The sequence below is a fragment of the Rhinoraja longicauda genome, chromosome 1, assembly GCF_053455715.1.
Source record: "Rhinoraja longicauda isolate Sanriku21f chromosome 1, sRhiLon1.1, whole genome shotgun sequence".
NCBI lineage: Eukaryota > Metazoa > Chordata > Chondrichthyes > Rajiformes > Arhynchobatidae > Rhinoraja > Rhinoraja longicauda.
This window is the reverse complement of record NC_135953.1, coordinates 114669525-114690260: the sequence shown is the minus strand read 5'-3', so window position 1 is coordinate 114690260 and position 20736 is coordinate 114669525. Positions and strand designations below refer to the sequence as shown.

The 20736-nt window shown below is 42.9% G+C and overlaps 1 protein-coding gene and 1 pseudogene across 3 annotated transcripts in view; one reads left to right on the top strand and one right to left on the bottom strand.

Moving 5' to 3' along the window:
- The window catches only part of mgarpa (mitochondria localized glutamic acid rich protein a), a 30252-nt gene extending 27655 nt beyond the window's left edge, over positions 1–2597 (top strand). For both annotated transcript variants that reach the window (XM_078404708.1, XM_078404698.1), the window contains one exon: positions 201–2597. The gene's annotated coding sequence lies outside the window, so the exon portion shown is untranslated. The remainder of the gene's footprint in view (positions 1–200) is intronic.
- A 2981-nt stretch (positions 2598–5578) lies between these two features.
- LOC144600369 (tetratricopeptide repeat protein 9A-like) overlaps positions 5579–20736 on the bottom strand; it is a 32187-nt pseudogene continuing 17029 nt past the window's right edge. The window contains exons 3-4 of the transcript XR_013548130.1: positions 8074–8115; positions 5579–7257 (exon numbers count right to left, since the gene is read on the bottom strand). The product of XR_013548130.1 is annotated as a tetratricopeptide repeat protein 9A-like (transcript). The remainder of the gene's footprint in view (positions 7258–8073; positions 8116–20736) is intronic.

The following is a 20736-nucleotide window of genomic DNA, read 5'->3' as shown; positions in this document are numbered from 1 at the left end:
TACCAGGATGAAATATCTGATAGTACTTGGAAAATATGGTATTGGATTAAAATGGCACTTGATAATTAATGAAGATCTTGTTCCAAAGGGAAAAAAAGTGATTTCTAGAAATCGATTGTGAATCGCGGTATAGAATAATGAGAACATCGCAAACAAAATCAATGATAATAAAAGGTTTATTTGTTCCATCTCTGTTACAGATGAGCTGATTTTTCACATTCGTCAGCATGATTGTTTGGATCCCACAAATAGTGTTATAATATGGTGCAAAGATGATGTGCAGAAATCCTGCAATGTCTACGATGGAGGAATAGTTCTCATAGTAATTTATTTCTTACTTTACATTCTATGCTTTAGTGCAAATTTATTATTTCAACTAGGGGATAGGCATTATGCCATAAGATTAGGATTGTGCATCTATTATGTCTGTCATTATACTTATATGCTCTTCAGATTTCTAAATGTACATTAATATGATTGATAAATAACTAATTGCAAATATTTTTTTAAAGTTTCTGTAACTAGAGTGAATAATGTAATTATGTAATCCAGGAAAATATATGGAGCAAGATTCAAAGTGGGAGAGCACCAGAGGAGATCTTTGAACAGGAGTGCAGCAGTAGAGTTGCTGCCTTACAGCGCCGGAGACCAAGGTTCAATCCTGACGATGGGTGCTGTCTGCATGGAGTTTGTACGTTCTCCCTGTGACCACATAGGTTTTCTCCAGGTGCTCCAGTTTCCTTCCATATTCCAAAGATGTACAGGTTTGTTGCGTAATTGACTTCTGCAACAAAAAAATGTCCCTGGTGTGTAGGATAGAACTGGTGTATGGGGTGATCGCTGGTTGGTGCGGACTCAGTGGGCTGAAGGGCCTCTTTCCACGCTGTATCTCTAAATTAAAATAAACTAAACTGCATTAATTAAATCCTTTACCTGAGTTAATGTTTTGCTTAAGATGATGTTTACTGATATGTAGAAAAGGAATGAAAAAGCAATACTAATCTAGTTTTTCTAACATATCAATAACAATACAAATTCTTCCATCCTCAAGTAGTGGATTGCTACTTAAATTACACTCGCAGTGAAAGTGATGGTGAGATTGGTTTACAGTCAAAGAATAAATGTGGTAATTACAATTTCTATAGCTGCTTTGGTTTAACTTCTTGGAATTTTGGAGGGTCATTTCAAGGTACCTGTACCTCTAAAATCAATGTTTTTAGCTATTGTCCACTAAGAAGAGGGACCTGAATCGAGCAACATCACAAAACTAGAATCACAACTGGGCCATTCAGCCCCAGCCTCTTCTACAATTCCAGGAGAACACCAACTGCTCCATTACTTCATATTGCCATATTACTTTCATACCATCAATTAACAAATGTTAAATTAACAACTTTTGCCCAGAAGATTGTTTTCCAACTTCACTCATGAAAAGTCGGAGAGAGGTCCGAAGAAGGGTCTCGACCCGAAATGGCACCCATTCCTTCTATCCAGAGATGCTGCCCGGCCCGCTGAGTTACTCCGGCATTTTGTGCACATCTTCACTCATGAAAGGATTGACTCTAATTTTTCCGTATCCAACAGTGTTGGATCCTGGAGTGACAAGTGCAGTAACACACATGTTGTAAAAAAGATTGCTGTCAAGTTGACTTAACGATAAAACATTTTCAGCACCTCCATTGTAAAAATGATTCCAGGGACCCTATCTATCTCCCAGCAAAAATAATTCCTATTTCTCTTTCCTTTAAAATTTCATTCAATACCTTTAACCTTCAATCAACTAACTTATTTGCAGGTCAGTTCTGCTGGTCACATGGCGCTATACTCAACCTAACCTCAATCTAGAACCCAATCTGGAATCAAAGAACTGCAGATGCCTGTCTGCAGATGTTGCCTTTTCCGCTGAAATACTCCAGTATTTTGTGTCCTAGAACCTTAATAGTTCTTCCCAATCAGCTACAACATTAAACTCAATTGTTTTGTGTTAATTGATGCACAACTATTGTTACAGGGAGAAGGCAGGAGAATGGGGTGTGAGGGAAAAAATAGATCAGCCATGATCCAATGGCCAGAGCAGACTTGATGGGCTGAATGACCTAATTCTGCTCCTATGTCTTATGATCCTAAGAACTTAGAGTAAGATCCTAAGAGTAAAGCACTGTTAAGCTATTAACTAAATCTGGATCATTGCTCAATTTCAAAGCCAATACTTACTAGTTCTGGACATATTATTTCAGAAGACCATTACAAATTAACAGTGGCTTTCCTTCAACAGCAATGGCAAGGGTGAAGGTAATACCATTGCAGTTACTACACCGTGAAATTGACAGTAATTTATGAATTTTCCCTGCAAACACAGTTATCCACACAATCGAAGTTGCAGGCAGTGATTTGCCCTTCTCTAAAACTTTCACCACAATTAAGGGAAATCAGTTGAACTGATGAATATTTCAAGCAATTACTAAACACCCTGAAAATGTGAAGTTTAGTCATGAGGTCTGAATTTTAAGGGATTCCAAGCCATAATTTGTAGACGCTGTTGGTTTATAAAAATGTTGAATTAGAATTGTAAATCCTTCAAAAATGTTAAAAATATAATAAACCATGAAATAATAAACAAATTTTATTATAAAAAATGATCTCATTCTTTACGATGTTTGTGCATTGATATTAAAAAATCTGTTAAATATTTTAATTATCATCTATAAATTAAGCTTTTCCTCCCCAGCTTGGCAACCCGTGAGAATTCTTTAATGTGCTTGCTCCGCCAGTTTGATGACATCGTGACTGCTGGACGCCAGTGATCCGTTGAAACTGAAACCTCACGAGAACTGATGTTGGAAAAAAACGAGAACTGCGGGTCAGAGATTTAAATATCTTTCTGAACAAGTTATGAGTTTGGTGTTGAGCACCAGGATAATAATCAAGCCCATCATAACATAAAAGGCAGTAACATTTAAAATTAATCAAATCAACAATTATTTTTTATTTGCAATAATAGCTTAAAACACCTTAAAAGTATTAGAAATTAATTGAGAACATTAAGTGAATTGCTTATGTTTTCACTCAAGATCAGTGAACCCACTCAAACGAATGCATTTGTGGTTCTTATGCCAGCCATCTCTTACCTCTCATTAATATGCGAGGGCGCTGTTGCTGGACAATGGGAGAGTGAGAGGTCAGAAGCGCTAACACCTGGCTTCCAACTTGGTAATGATGCCACTGTTTCAACACCAGCCACATACTTGGAGACAAGCTGAACAGCAAACAGCAGAAAGCCAATTGTGCTCAATGGAACAACAGGCAGAGGCCCAGATCCAGAAATGCTGCCTGGCCCGTTGAGTTACTCCAGCATTTTGTGTCTATTGTAGGCGGAGGTACAATCGTGCCAACATACCCTGATGTATTTAGTCAATCATCTTGCAAACAAGGCTCAATAAAGGTTACCATGCTGTACCTTGCAACTTGTACGCGAGGAACAGTTTCTTATGGAGAGATTTTAAAACCTGACGTCTTCTCGGAAGTGAGATCAATATACAAGTATTCAGCTGTCACATCGGTTACCTTTTCAACAAAACTCAGTCAGGTTCATCAGGCTTGACTGCAGTCTGAAGAAGGGTCTCCAGAGATGCTGCCTATCCCACTGAGTTACTCCAGCTTTTTGTTTCTATCTCTAGAATTCCTTACTGGCTCTCGAATCCGCCAAAGATTCTTGATGGCATAGATATGCTCAAGACTGCCGGCTGTTTATCCCTGAAGCATACTGTTCTTTCCGAGGTGGTCTGAACACAATCTTCCACTGAAGCCCAGTGCTCAGTACATTGAGCATCAAACCATGCTCAATACATTGGCTGGGCCTATGGCAACATGGTACAGTGTTGGGGTCCCTCCCAGTGGGAGGGGTAGGCGCCAGGCGGAAGAGGGCTCTCCCCGAGCCAACTGCCGGGGCTACGTTCGCGATGGGTGGTACTAGAAAGGAACTACATGCTGTCCATGGGTGCCTTGGGGAATTTCTGTGACCACTTGCTCCAGGTTTGCCTGCGGAATTCCCAGAGTCAGAGCATCCTCCAAACCAATGACCATTCCAGCTGTGAGGAAATCCCAACTCTTTCCTAGAGAGAAATAAATCTCAAAATCAGGCAAACCTTCTGAAAATAATACTGTAAAAGTACATTAGGTTGCATCCTGACTACGGGCGCTGTCTGTCTGGAGTTTGTACTTTCTCCCTGTGACCACGTGGGTTTTCTCTGGGTGCTCCAGTTTCCTCTCACAGATGTGGAGGTTTGTAGGTTAATTTGTTTCTGTAAATTGTCCCTAGGGTGTAGGAGAGAACTAGTGTATGGGTGATTACTGGTTGGTGCAGACTCAGTGGGCCTAAGGACCTGTTTCCGCACTGTATCTCTAACAACTAAAACTATATTTCAACAAGTAACAAGGTGTTTTATGCATGACTATGTGTAGGAAATTATTCATGTTTCAAACTGGTTCAGACAAGTCTTTATGTCTCAAACTGGTTCTCACTATCCTTGCAATCTTTGAACTGCCTGCACCTTGCCAACGATTGTCTGGAGGCAGCCCACATTTACAGAGCACAGAGCACCAATTCCATGAAAGCTCATGGTATTTAACCCTTTCAAGCACAGTGTTATCCCAAGTTCACATTCTGCCAGAGAACCAGGCTCCCACTCCACTGTGCCAACACTGTGAACGGCTAAATTGTGATCATGTTACACTTTCCGCTGAGTGGTAAGCGTGCAACAAAAAGCTTTTCACTGTACCTTGGTACATGTAACAATGAACTAAAATTAACTCACTCAGTCTTGATTGATAGATTAATTGAAAGATGCAGCATGGAAACAGGCCCTTCAGCCCACCATGTCCATGTTGACCATCAATCATCCTTTTCACATCCACTGCCTATAAATTACGGGCAATTTTCAGAGGCCAATTAATCTACAAACCCTCATATCTTTGAGATGTGGGTTTCTTCCAGAGCACCCGGAAGAAACCCATGCGGTCACAGTGAGAATGTGCAACGTCTACACAAACAGAACCTGAGGTCAGGATCGAACCTGGGTCTCTAGCACTGTGAGACAGCAGCTCTACCAGCTATGCCACTGTGCCACTTAATTTCCAATCCTTCTTCAGGAGGCACACAAATTAATTTGCTACTGCCCCAAACAATTTGCACATATTTCAAGCACCAATTTCAGAGAAAGCAAGGTTTACCATATCAGTTTTAGTTTTAGAGATACAGAGGGGGGAGGGGGGGGGGGGGGGGGAAACAGGAACTTCAGCCCACCGAGTCTGCGCCCACACTGCCACCAACAATCAACCATACACCCGTTCTGTCTGACACACTAGGGACAATTTACAAAAGCCAATTAACCTACAAACCTGTACGTCTTTGGAATAATCCTGCAAGCAAAGTTGGGAAAAGGAAAAGTTGAAGAATTTCTGAAAACAGTCATTTGTTTGATAAGGCGGCATGGTGGCACAACTCTACTGCTGCGCCACCATGCCGCCTTATCAAACAAATGACTGTTTTCAGAAATTCTTCAACTTTTCCTTTTCCCAACTTTGCTTGCAGGTTTATTCTTGTTGGACAACAATTCTCCTTTGCCTTCAACTGTCCCAGTCGAAGTCTTGTGTTGTTCTGCACTTCCGGTTCAATTCCTCTGAGAGGTACAAGAGCAATAAACCATCCTTACTGTTTCATTAATTAAATATAGTTTAGTAAGTGAATGATTTTTAACGCATTGATGATTTAGAGAGCTTGTACGCTGTCGTGAGTCATACAAACCAATTTACTTCATTCAGGCTGTTGCCAAATAAATGAACATCTCCATGGAAAATATTTCTGTCCAGTTCTGTACCATTAGCCCATGCATTACAAATCAAACACATATCCAGCATCAAACACAGCATCCATTATAATATAGCAAGCAACGGCCGATACAAAGCACTTCCTGGCTTTCATATGATGTTATCAGCAGATCTGGAGAAGGTTTAGGGATCTTTACTCATTTCCCCTTGCCATTGCCTTGGCCAGGCTATCAAATGTACTTTACAAAATAATTATAGACAAATATTTCCAGAGGAAAGCATCATTTCACAATTCTTACTAATGCTTTCCTGACACTCGCCAGAACCTTACCTGATTGATATTTTGTAAATTTTACTGAGGTAATTTATTACAATTTTTCCTAAAGAAAAATAGTTTTACAAGAAATCCCATTTAGTGGTGCAGTTTTAATGCTTCTATGATGCATATCCAAATAGAGTCATAGTCATAGAGTGATACAGCGTGGAAACAGACCTTTGGTTCAACTTGCCCCCGCCGGCCAACATGTCCCAGCTACACTAGTCCCACCTGCCCACATTTAGCCCATATCCCTCGAAACCTGTCCTATCCTAAATGGAGCATCCCACTAATTGTTCCTCACCTTGGGAGTGACCTGACCATTCAATACAATGTTAAAAGTACAACACAAATATCTAATTTATTAACAGTTTATTTACTCATCTTGTGGACATTCTATTTTCCAGAACAATTCAATTTATTTGGCTTGGGATTATTCTATCATTAAATACAGGCCGCTCCTCTCTTTGTTTGTAAAATTAAGGTAATCTTTTCTTCCCTTCTCAAATGATACTTTAACATGTTTATTTTACATTGCAAACACAGATGCAATTGGAATTACTTTCGAGTTTACATCCATAATCCTCCCAATCTCAAGTAGGTGAAAGAAAAGACCATCAATTGTCTGAAGAAGGATCCCGACCCAAAATGTCGTCTGGCCATTCCCTCCGCAGATGCTGCCTAACCTGTTGAATTCCTCCAGATTTTTGTGTTCTGCCCATGAATTATCTCATTGGCTTTGATAACGTTCAAATCATGTCTGTTGATGATTGCTAATGCCTGCTTTAATTCTTAAATATACTAATGATTAGAAATTCATTCCCAGGCATAATGCTGAATGTCAAAAACAGCAATGGTAGTGTGTCACACAATGCCTCCAAACCTTAATTCCATTTAAATAGAATTTGGGAAATAGATGAGAACGCTTTGTCTTCACTGTGTACCAACTTGAGATTTTCTAAGTATGAACCGGTCGCTGCATCATCAGTATACATGCTGTCCAGAAGGTCCTTGCTTCTTGCCTCAAAACAAAGAGAAACAGAATCCACGGTGACACTATTTGGAAGTCCATTTTGTCAAATCACGATTTTCTTCTGTCACTATTGGTCAACAACCTATTGAAATATGCAAAAGAAAAGATAAAGCTCATAGTATAAACTTACATTCATCATTGCAAAAGTTGTTGTTTCGTGGCCAAGAAGCAGGAATAATCTGATGCAACAAACCTAAAGTACGCAGCTTGTAAAAAGGAGTTTATTTCTTCACATATCAGGAGAAGGCAACCATCGATGTCACATCCACTGCCTCCAACTTCTGGCATCCTTCATGTAAATATCAAAACTTTACCAAGCAAAAGAACAGGTTTTTTACCTTTGAGGTCTTTGTGATTTTTTAAACATGCAGAATTAAATTTAGTAGGTCAGTTAAGCATTAGCAATTCCCATTTAAATCCAGGCCAATATTTAATTAACTAATACATAGCAGGCAAAATAATCAAAGTAGCACGTGCTTACCAAAACCAAGTAGAAATCATTATCAAGATCACTAATAAATTTATCTATTCTGAAAAAAACCCATTTGGAGTATAATCTTACATCAAGATGTTTTTCACATTATTAACATGCCTCCTGAACACAATAGCAAAAGCATTCCTCTTCTATTTTCACAAACAACCCATTCTGCTACCAATCAAATCATCTAAATAACCTCAACTCGTTGATTATAAATAGCAATTATTAATGTAATCACCTCATGCTGAGAGACTTTCACACGATTTACACAATTGAAATTTCACAATTGCTTTCATGTAACTCTTGTATTTTTACAATTTAGTTGGTCAGTTAAGCATTGGCAGTTCCAATTTAAATCCAGGCCAATATTTAATTAACTAATACATACCAGGCAAAATAATCAAAATAGCACGTACTCACCAAAACCAAGTAACTTCCTTCATTCGAAAAGTCTGAAAAATACTGAACATAATTGAAAAAGATGAGGTTCCAATTAACAAAAGCTTCATTATCCATTGACGTTGAGGGAAAAAAACTGAGGCCCCAAAACAGTTCTGTAGGATTTTTTTAAAGGGGCAACACAATGAAATCTTGCAGACTTTAATAGAGGAAAACAAAATAGGAATATTCCCTTTATTCCATCATAGGAATTCAGTGTTTTTAAAAAACTATGTATATTTTTTAGTTTAGAGATACAGCATGGAAAAGGGCCCTTCGGCTCACCATGTCCGCGCCGACCAGCGATCCCCGCACACTAGCACCATCTTACACTATAAGGACAATTTACAGTTTTTAACAAAGCCAATTAACGTACAAACCTGCACGTCTTTGGAATGTGGGAGGAAATTGGAGCACCCAGAGAAAATCCACGTGGTCACCTGGAGAACATGCAAATTCTATACAGACAGCAGGATTAAACCTGGGTCTCTGGTGGTATAAGGCAGCAACTCTACCATTGCACCACTGTGCCGACCCAAATTGTGATTTTTGACTACTTTCTTCTTGTTAAATCCTTTCAGGTCTATGGAGAAAGTCATCTGCAATGGCAAGATCAGATTTGTTGGGCCTTATTTACAGAAACTAAATTTACATAAAATGAAAATATAGATGCCTGAAATTTCCTTGGGGCACAGAGAAACACCTCAATCGGTCGTTGCTTGGTGGGGAAGTGAATGTTTCTGTCCGTCAATCTGCTATAAGAGAGCTTCAAGAGAACCAGCGATCAAGAACATCAGGCACTACTAAACTGACCTTAATCAAGGAAAAGTTCTTCATTCATGGAGCACACTAAATAATTCACCCATGTCAGGGCTGTAGCTGAGGATTGTGTGGGAGAGAGGAAAAGGGGCTAGGCGTGATGTGAGGGAGGCACATGGATATGAAGGACGATCAGATTGAGGATCAATAGTGCGAAGGCCTGTATAGGTAGAGCGGTAGAGCTGCTGCCTTGCAGCGCCAGAGACCCGGGTTAAAACCTGACCTCGGGTTTCTCCGTATGGAGTTTGTACATTCTCCCTCCGGGTGCTCCAGTTTCCTCTCACACTCCAAAGACATGCAGATTTGCAGGTTCAGTAGAATTGTAAATTGGCCCCAGTGTGTAGGATAGTGCTAGTGTACTGGGTGATTGCTGGTCGGCTCGGACTTAGTGGGCTGAAGGGCCTGTTTCCATGCTGCATCTCTAAAGTTGAAAATCTTAAGAGATGGAGTGGGGTTAGGGGTCGGGCAGTGGTATTAGACAAGTATTCTGGGTTTGAGACCAATAGGTATTGGTACCGCAGTGGTGGGGGACCCCACTGTAGAGCCAGCAGGTAAGTAAAATGTTGTCAGTGTTGGCAGGGGACCTGCTCAGCGGGACCTCTTTAAATAGAGCCACTGCAGTTCAGGCAGTGGTAGAAAAATCTGTTTGGGTTGTGAGATTACAACAACAGATGTGCTTCGGATCAGTGACCTAATTTCACATGGCAACACTTGAGTCGAGAGCTGCACCAGGAATGACCTCATTACTTCAGTGCCCGATGGCATATCCGCACAAACACAGTTCGGGATGGGAAATGGCAGTCCGTATTTCTGGAGAGGCCTGGTTAGGCCAGGCACACTGTGTAATGAAGGTGAAATCTGGAAAATTTTGATTTTGTTGTAATGGCACTGAAAAAGATAGCGCTTCCCTACTGAATTTTTACGTCATGTTTTTAAATTAAATGGATAAAACATTAACAATGTTATCCGTAAACCAATTAAAACAAATGTTCAAATTGATCTAGTTTTACTTTGTGTGCACATTAGCTCCAATTCTTCACTGATGTTTTATTCTGTTATGGAATTCAAAGTTTTTTGAAGTTAACAGTTGTAAGATTTGAGAAGTTTTCCCTCATTCTGCAAGCAACACCAAACCAAAGAGCTGCAGTTTGGACATTTTAAACGGGAGACTGGGGCTGATAGCGGAGAAAGGCTGCGGTCAGTTATACCAAGGGATGTCACAATCTCAATATAGTCAATAGTCAATAGTCGTTTATTTGTCACATACACATAAATGTGTAGTGAAATGAAACATTACCCGCAGTTGAACAATAAGACCAATAAGATTAATCAATAAAAATGCAATAACATGCAATCACAACTAACACCAAACAAAAAGAAACATCCATCAGTGAGTCTCCTCCAGTCCCTCCTCACTGTGATGGAAGGCCAGAATGTCTTTTTCTCTTCCCTGCCGTCTTGTCCCGCGGTCAGGCTGTTGGAGTTGCCACGTCGGGGCGGTCGGGGCTCCCGATATTGAAGCCCCCACTGGGCGGTGAAAAATCCCGCGGCCTATTTCAGGCCGCGCCGGACGGTGAAAGGTCCGCGGCGGGCCGACCCAAGCCCCGCGATTCGGGGCGGGCGAACACGCTGCCTCTGCCGCTGCTGGAGCTCCCGATATCGGCCCCCACCCAGGGGCCTGCGGGCTTCCGACGTCCACGCGGCCCGCGCCGGAGCCTCCGGAGACGAGTCGCAGCCGTTCCCGCAGCATCCGCAGGCAGCCAGCGCCGCAGGTGGTGAGTCCGGGCCGTGGGCTCTGCGAACCAGAGCCCCAGGTGGTCCCAGGTGCATGGCCGGTGGTAGGCCGCAACGGGAACGGAGACACGACACAGAACAAAGGTCGCGTCTCCGTTCGGGAGAGAGAATGTTACAGTTCCCGTTCCCTCCCACCCCCCCCCCCAAAACATAATATACAACACTACATCATATTAAAACTACAATTCAGACAAAAACAACAAAAAACACAAAAGACAGACGGACTGCAGGCAAGCCGCAGCTGCGACGGCAGCGCTGGCTCCTCCAGCTGATGGCCGCAGGACCTCATGACCAGCCACAACAGCCCAGTCTCTAGGTTTCTGCAAAGCCACGGCCAGAACAATGGATGGGTATTGGCCATGCAGAAACCTGCGAAACCAGGTCGAAGTCCAGACACTGGGGCGCTGACATCAGCATACTCACAATGCCCCAAGCCGACCTACACAGTTAATCTCGTTAAGGGGGCACAATAGCCCATAGAACACTACCTGGTAGGTGATGGGAAACCAGTTAAACCCATCACCTCGCAACGAAATACCAATTAACACCATCTGGCCATCCCCGGTACCCCCGGACATAAGCGTAGATCAGAGAGAAAACTCATACATATCTTTTAAACAAAGAGATCCCAAGATCTGGCGGGAGATAGGACGGGTCAGAATAGTATAACTGGCCACGACTTTTGGGTTTTAAACTCAAGTCAAACGGATGCAGGAGGAAGAAAAGACAGGCAAGAAGAAGCGAAGTGCAAGAGAGAGGAACCGGCACGCAACTCGAGAAGAAATACAGCAAGAAAACCTGCAAGGAACACAAGAAACGGAAGGAAGAAATTCAGGGGACAAGCACGACCCTCACGGAAAGCAGCGGAGAAGCAGCACGAACAGCCAGTAACCCCAGTAATAGCCCCATGGTGAGCATGTACCCCAATCCTGCATATCCTGGACATAGTTTAGTGTAGAGGGGAGGGTGGTTTGAATAAACGTGGGTGTGTAAAGGAATATGTGTTGGTCAATTTTGCGATGTGTCGTACGTTCCCCATCTTACAGTTGTGTATATGTCTTGTAGAACTGTGCGTTTTATGATTCATAGTCAAAAGTATTCATGTAATTCGGTATGTGTCTTATAGATATGTCTTATAGAACTGTATAAGTATTCATGGACAATAGTCCCAAGCGCTCAATAAAAGCCTTTTCCATTTAAACCCTGGTCTTCAAATCTGGTCTGGTTGAATTTTTCTGCACTATAAACGCTCCTGCATCCAAGTCCAGTGTCTAGAACCGTAGGGGGTGAGTGGGTCGAACCACTCATGGGGAACCAGTGTGCGCGGCCTGGTCAAAGGATCAGAGCAAGGCACGGGGACCTTAGGTCGGGCGAAAGCTCGGCGCAGAAAACCCCTTACACAGTTACCATATTCCTTTCTCACAGCAAGCTTAATTTTTGAATGAATGAATGAATGAATAGGTTTATTGGCCAAGTATGTGCATATACAAGGAATGTGCCTTGGTGCTCCGCTCACAAATGACAACACAAACATACAGTTAACAATCAAGAATAAAGCATAAACACATCAAAACAATAAGGATACAACATTACGGTCTAAACATGTGGGTGAAAATAAACCACAGCAAAAAATAAACTACAGACTTTGGTTATTGAGTAGAACTACCACTCGTGGAAAAAAGCTATTTTTATGCTGTGTTGGGGTTTTGCTCTGGGGTTTTAACTTTTCTCTTTCTTTTAACCCTTTTGTTATAAATTTAGTTGTGTTTGATTGATGGGGATAGGGGTAAGGATGAATGTTTAGGGGATTGATATTCAGTCACTTTAACGAAAACTTTGTGTGTGTGAAGCAGCTACTCATTGTTCCCTGCTTCTAAAATCTGGTTCCACTGAGGTAGGTTTAGTCAGAATGACCAAGGACACATTTCTTTCCCAAGTTTCCAATCCTGTGTCCCTCATGGCTTTGTTTTACAATATCCAATCTTATGATAAAGTTTAATATTAGCTCTGCTGATAATACTGTTGCCAAGAAATTCATTTGGTCATATTTAACACCACAAATAGAACCAGCTACTTGTTCTTCTCTGATAATGACCATAAAAAAATTCCACAATCAGTATACAAAGCTGCTGCCAATGCTCATTTAGCACCACTGATCAAGACTGGACTGTTAGGCATTTGTTTTTCTATTCTTCCTACCAAAATAATTATGGTTGTATTCTCCTATATTGCCTTTATCTGGGCGAAATGGTCCAGATTTGGTTAAAGTAATGCCGCTGTAAGTAAGGCAGCTTATCACAATAACACTTTGAAACTGTGGGCAACTGCAGGATTTAGTTTAGTTTAGTTTAGAGATGCAGCATGGAAGCAGGCCCTACCACCCACCGAGTCTGCACCGATCACCTTAACACTATCCTACACACATTAGGGACAATGAACAATTATACCAAGCCAACTAACCTACAAACCTGTATGTCTTTGGATTGTGGAAGGAAACTGGAGAAAACCCATGCAGTCACAGGGAGGACATACAAACTCCGTACAGACAACATCCGTAGACAGCGCCTGGGTCTCTGGCGCAGTAAGGGAGCAACTCTACCGCTGTGCCATTGTACCACCCAAATTTAAGTGCGTTCAATGTTTAACGCCGAGGTCCTGAAGCTGCTAACAGTGATTTAGAAGCATAGAACTGCAGATGTTGATTAATACACAAAAGGACACAAAGTGCTGGCGTAACTCAGCAATAAAGAGCATATTGAGCATCATTTAGAAAGTCCTGTTCACTGTTTTCAAAGCAAATCGACTTTTTTTATTCACTGCAAATAAGCATCTCATGATTTTATCCACCTTTAGTTAATCTCCCCTCAGCCTCCAATTTTCCCATAAATTTAATCCTCCAGCCCTGACAGCAGGTTTGTAAATTATTTCTATACTCTTACTATTGTTATTGCTCTCTTTAATGCAGTGACCAGAACTGTATGGGAAGGAACTGCAGATGCTAATTTACACAGAAGATAGACACAAAATGCTGCAGTAACTCAGCGGGAGAGGCAGTATCTCTGGAGAGAAGGAATGGTGCACTTTCGGGTCGAGAGCTTTCTTCAGACTGAGGGTCAGGGGAGAGGGAGATGCCGAGATATGAAAGGGTAAGGTGTGAAAACACAGATCAAAGGAGACAATGCTCAATGAAAATGTGGGTGACGTTTCAGGTCGAGACCCTTCTTCAGACTGAGGGTCAGGGGAGAGGGAGATGCCGAGATATGAAAGGGTAAGGTGTGAAAACACAGATCATAGGAGACAATGCTCAAGGAAAATGTGGGTGATGTTTCGGGTCGAGACCTTTCTTCAGTCTGAAGAAGGGTCTCGACCCGAAATGTCACCCATTCCTTCTCTCCTGAGATGCTGCCTGACCCGCTGAGTTATTCCTGCATTCTGTGATACCTTCGATTTGTACCAGCATCTGCAGTTATTTTCCTAAGGAAAATGTGGAATGGTTCATTGTTGGCTGAGGGGAAGATGACAACGAGGCATACAATCAGTAAAATTTAATCAGGAGGATAGTGTAAACAGTTCTCGACCTTATATTGGACATCGTTGGTGCAACATGGCAGATCAAAGCTAGAGGGTGTGGGAGTGAGGTTAAAAAGTCTAAGTAGCAGGTGACTGAAGATCAAGGTAGCCGTTGCTTTGTGACTTGCTGCAATTTCTGCTTTTCACTTTGGAAACACCTCCCTTCAGTCTTCAAGGGTAATGCTGTAAACTGTTACTTTAATTCTCTTCCCCACTCCCCATCTGACATCTGTGTCTTTCACCTCTTACATTGCTCGGACAATACCCAACTTAAGCTTGAGGAACAATATCTGGTAGAGCAACTGCCCCCCAGTGCCAGAGACCAGGGTTCAATTCTGACCCCGGAGATTGTATGGAGTTTGCACATTCTCCCTGTGACCACATTAATTTCCTCCAGGTGTTACGGTTTCCTCCCACATCCAAAGGACATGCGGGTCTGTAGATTAATTGGCCTCTGTAAATTGCCCTGAGGGTGTAGGGAGCGGATGCGAAAGTGGAATAACATCAAACTAGTGCGTAGGAAAATAACTAGAGATGCTGGTTCAAATCGAGGGTATCACAAAATGCTGGAGTAACTCAGTGGGTCAGGCAGCATCTCAGGAGAGAAGGAATGGGTGATGTTTCGGGTGGAGACCCTTCTTCAGACTGATGTCAGGGAAGGGGGCGGGACAAAGATAGGATGTAATGGGAGACAGGAAGACAGTGAGAGAACTGGGAAGGGGGAGCTGTCCAAGCGAAATATGAGATGCTGTTCCTCCAATTTGTGGTGAGCCTCACTATGACAATGGAGGAGCCCATGACAGATTGGGAGGAGGAAAAACTAGTGTGAATGGGTGATTGATGGGCAGCATGCATTTGGGGGGCTGAAGGACTTGTTTCGATGCTGTATCTTTCAATTGAATTCAACCGAATACCTCATCTTCCTTCTGACTACGTGGAAGCCTTTGGGACTTAATATTGAATTTCATAATTTTAGATAGTCACTGTTTTTTTCACCATGTGATTGTACATTACTGCTTCAGTTTTATTTACACAAAATGCTGGAGTAACTCAGCAGGTCAGGCAGCACCTCTGGAGAAAAGGAATAGGTGATATTTCGGGTCGGAACCCTTCTTCAGACTCCAATGGTTCCCTTTATCCAATGTGAGCTTTGCAAACCGGCGGAAGTTATCAGATCCTTATATACAAACTAGACCAAGTGGACCCGTTGGGCCCAAACCTCTCCTGCATTGGTGCAGCACCCTCTCCTCCCCCCCCCCTCCCTTCTCCACCCCTCCCTCCCTCCTCACCCCCTCCCTCCTCCCCCCCAACCCCTCCCTCCTCCCCTCCCCCCACTCCATCCCCCTCAACCCCCCTTATGCTCCCTCCTCCCCCCTCCCCCCTCTCCCCCTAGGAGATAGATTTAAACTTTAAAATGTGAATAACTTAAAAAATATAACCAATTTCAACGAAACTTCTTCCATTAGCACTAATGGGATGACGGTGAGCAAGGTGGTCCTAAAATTGTCACGCTATCATGTACTGTTTTGGCTGTAGTTCAGGAACAAACAAACGAGTTTTAGTATACAGATATCAGTCTGCTATAGATGCCTGCATTTGGAGTTGGCGTGAATCCACGAAGGACGTTAATGTTGCTCACGTGCTGTGCTGGTATTTAAAGTGATTGAGATGTCCAAATGTTCTTTCCTTATGTTGGAGCTGTATGTTAAAAATAAGTACCTTGTATTAAAGCTATAAAGGGTTGTGGCAACTGTGCTCTCAAGATAATGCAGAGCTAAACAGAATTAAAATGCCCTAGGAATTAATTTGCTGTTCCGTGCAGATTTATTAGAAGGGAAGGACTATAGGGTTGCACTGTGCATGCTACCCAGAGCTGACAAAGCAGTTTTACAACATGAATATGCAGCTTTTCAATACAAGATTTTACTGCTTTAAACATCATGTTAAAAGAGTTAAATAACACAAATGGCTTTCACTCATTTGACCCAGTGCCGATCTGCAAAACTCTGATTTCAAAAATTCACGGCTGTCCAATATTTCTCACCAGCATTCAATTGTTTCCTGGGGGGGAGGGTGGGGTACTAGTATTTAATTATGGTGCCACATTTCAGCTTCACAGTGTTGAACATACTCTAGGAGGCAATGAATCCTGATCTGACAGTTGTAAGGTGCAGACTGGTTCTGGACTCCTGTAATGAGGACAGTCAGAACCTTCGTCCCAAGGTGGAAATGTCCAACAATAGATGGCATAACTATAAGCAGAGAGGAGGAAAGTTTATTGGAGATGTGTGGGCGTTTTTTTTACACAGAGAGTGTTTGGGGCCTGGAACACATTGCCAGGGGCGATAGGGGAGGCAGGTACAATAGTGACATTTCAGAGGCTTTTGGGTAGGCACAAGAAAGTGCAGGGAATAGAGGGATATGTCTCATGTACAGGCAGATGAGATCAGTTCAACTTGGCATCGTGTTTGTTGCAGATATTGTGGGCTGAAGGGCCTGTTCCTGTGTGGTATGTTCTATGTTCTAGGTTCTAAGGCGAGTTACAAAAGGAAACAGTGAGGAGTCTAAATTCAATGAGTTTTGGAAATGCAATGAAAAATGAACCTATATCTGTTCATTGCAATAGGGTTACACTCCAACCTTTACTGCCTGTTCATTTTCGACATTGTTGATTGGTGAGATACTTCACTGGGCTAGTGCAATGAGTGCCAGAGTAACCCACCTGCACCCAAGGAAATGGGAGGTGTCTTGTGTTTGGAACCGGCAATTAATAACTAAAGCGCTACACATTAGTAACTGGGCTTTGTGGTTTTCAGATATTGTACTAGAGGCCCGGGTCATACAGGTGGAATCTAGCATGTCCACAGAGGGCCGGAGACCATCAAACATCCACCAGATGTATCTCAAGAGCAAGTCACCTTTGAGGTCAACGCTAAGAGACAAGTTCTGAGTCCAAGGTGTAGTATTGCAATAAGCTCAATGATTGTGGGCCGAAGGGTCCATTCCTGTGCTGTACTGTTCAATGTTCTAGGTTCTAAGGCAAATTACAAAAAGAAACAATAAGGAACCATGGTGACGCAGCGGTAGAATTGCTGCCTTACAGCACCAGAGATCCAGGTTCAATCCTGACTACGGTGCATGTCTGTACGGAGTTTGTACGTTCTCCCCATGACCTGCTTGGATTTTCGCCGGGTGTTCCGGTTTCCTCCCGCACTCCAAAGTCGTACAGGTTGAAGGTTAATTGGCATGGTAAAATTGTAAATTGTCCCTAGCATGTAGGATAGTGTTAGTGTGCGGGGATCGCTGGTCAGCGATGTCGATGGGCCTGATTCCACAGTGTATGTCTAAAGTAAACTAAACTAAAATCTCTTGTGAAGGCTAATGAGCACATCAACAAATGATGTCACATGTCCTATCCATTATATCAGTAACCGTAGGCAATGCTGAGTTCACCACATCCTGATTTATGCATCTATCAACAAGCACCATCAATCAGCACATAATTAGTGTTCATCAGCTCCACTACACCACTTCACATTCGACACTCACTACAGCGCCACCCATCCAACCTCCTGCTCACACCAGCGCCACACCCATCCAACCTCCAGCTCACACCAGCTCCACACCCATCCAAACTCCCGCCCACACTACAATCTTCCGATTTATAACATACAGATGTCAGAAACATGCCCCTCTCACTTCTCTCCATCCCCACATCACCTGTTCCTTTTCCTCTTCAGATTCTCAGGAACTGAAACCTGATCAGCCAGTACAAGACGAGTACTAAAATATTAAAAAGGTGAAACCTCAATATCTCCTACTTAGGGCATTTTCAAAGTCAAGGAGCATGGTAGAATCCAGTAACAACTGAATACCCAGTCTTTCACAAAGAACTGAGCCTATTCTTCCCAAGGAATAGAGATGGCCTCCTTCCCTTGTATTTCTGTGGATTGATCCCAGTTGCAGCATTGGCAACATAAGAATACGGGAATTAGGAGATGGAGTTGGCCATTTCGACCAGTGATCCTGCTCCACTTTGCAATCTCTGGCCGATCTTCTCCATCAAATGCTATGTTCCTGCTTGATCCCCATATCCTGGTTTTCAGAAATCTATCAGTTTCTACTTTCCATGCAGAATGATTGAGCCTCCAAAGTCCTGTGAGTAGAGGATTTCAAAGACTGATCATCCTATGAGTGAAGACATTTCTCCTCATCTCAGTACTAATGGCCTGCTCTTTATTTTCTAAACAAGTCAGAGAATCCTTAGCCTGGAGAAATATTCTGCCTGCATCCACCATGTCCTTTGAGAATTGTATACATTTTTATGTATAAGGGAATAAAGACCTAGCCATCTTACTCTCTGCTGACATATCCCATCAGCTGAAGAGGAACAAGACTGATGGATCTTTGCTGCACTCCCCCTAATAAAGTTATCTTGTTTGTTTAGGTAAGGAGAGCACAATGCTCCAGGTTTTGTCTCATCTGGGCACCTCAACATACTTTGTGTGCATTCTTGAGACTCCAGCAAGGGTCTAGTGTTTGCTAACGACACGTCAGCCTTTCATTGTTAACTGGTTGTTGTTTACAAATAGGGAGGTTTTGTCATGGTTGTGCAGGGTGTTGAGGCCACACCTGCAATACTGTGCACAGCTTCAGGTCACTTACTTAAAAAAGGATCTGGTAGCTTTGGAAGTAGTCCAAAGGAGATTCACAAGACCAGATCCTGCGATGAGAGGCTGTCTTATTGAGACGTTACAGGTTCATATTGGTCGCGTCATAGGGTCATACAATATGGAAAAAAGGCCCTTCAGCCCAGCTTGCCCAAACCAAGCAAAATGCCCCATCTCCATTTTAGGTCATATCCCTCTAAACTTCCCTATCCATGCACGTGTCCAAATGCCTTTGAAATGTTGTTCTCGTCCCTGCCTCAACGATCTTGTTCTTGTTCCATATACCCACCTCCCTCTGTGTGAAGACTTGGAGGCCAGAAGAATTAGGAGTGACCTTATTCAAACATATACAAGTTCCTGCGTTGTTGACAGGATGGATGTTGGGATGATTCAACGTGTGGGAGAGTAACGAGCAAGGGGACATGGCTACAAAATAAGGCATTGATTATTTAAAACTGAGGTGCATAGAAATTTCTTTTCTCAGAGGGTGAATCTCTGGAATTCTCCGACCCTGATGTTGGTGGAGCCGGATTATATCTATGTTAAAGATGCAACAAGGGGCGGTACAGTGGTGCAGCGGTAGAGTTACTGCCTTACAGCGCCAGAAACCCTGGTTCAATCCTCACTACGGGAACCGTCTGTACGGAATTTGTCTGTTCTCCCCGTGACCTGCGTGGGTTTTCTCCGGGTGCTTCGGTTTCCTCCCAACACTCCAAAGACGTACAGGTTTGTAGGTTAATTGGCTTTGGTAAAATTGTAAATTATCCCTGGGTGAAGGATAGCGCTGGTGATCGCTGTCGGCATGGACTCAGTAGGTGATCGCTATCGGCATAGACTCAGTAGGTGATCGCTATCGGCATGGACTCAGTAGGCCGAAGGGAACTGTTTCCGCCCTGCATCGCGAAAGTAAAGAGATAAATATTTGAAAGATTGAGGAATTGAGAGCTATGGTGAATTGGCATAGAGGAGGTGTTGAGACCAGCATAGCTCAGCTATGATCATGTTGAAGGATGGTGCAGGCATGAGGGGCCTGGTGGACTACTCCTGCTCCTATTTTCCAGTGTTCAGAACAGATTTACCAAAATGATTCCAGGGATGAGGATCTTCAGTTACGCTAATAGATTGAAAAAGCTGGCGTTGTCCTGGAAAAGCTTGTGAGGAGATCTAATGGTGGTATTTAAAATCATTCATTCCAGTAGATTGTCAGAAGGGTGAAAACGTACGGGTCAGAGAATGTAGGTTGCAAAAAAAACCCACAAACAACCTAAGGGTACATGTTCTACACAGTGAAGAGTTTGGATCTGAAGCCACTATCAGGGAATGAGTGGAGGTAGATTCAATGGTCGCATTCAAAAGGGAACTAAATAAATGTCTGAAAGGAAAGAATTTGCAGTGCTATGACAAGAAGGCAGGGGCGTGAGACAAGCTGGATTGCTTTTAAAGAGAGATAACATGACCACAATGGACCATGACTGGAATAACTGTCCTGTGATTCTATGATACCTCCACTGTTCACCAGCAGCAGCCACTAGATAGCTGATTGCTGCAATGGAAGACGATCTGCATACTCAGTTTGCTGCCATTATCATTGTGCATGACAGTATGTAAAGGAACTGGCAGCCCAGCGATCTGTTCCCTAAAAGATAATGAGTGTCTGAGACACTCCCCTGAGGAGGTGGCCGTGGCAACAGACCTGCCAGATTCTCACTCTCCGGCACCATTTCTTCTCCCATCCCCCGTCAGTCTGGCAGTGACCCCACTGTTGTCCGGCAGCCAGCAAGACTGGATTACT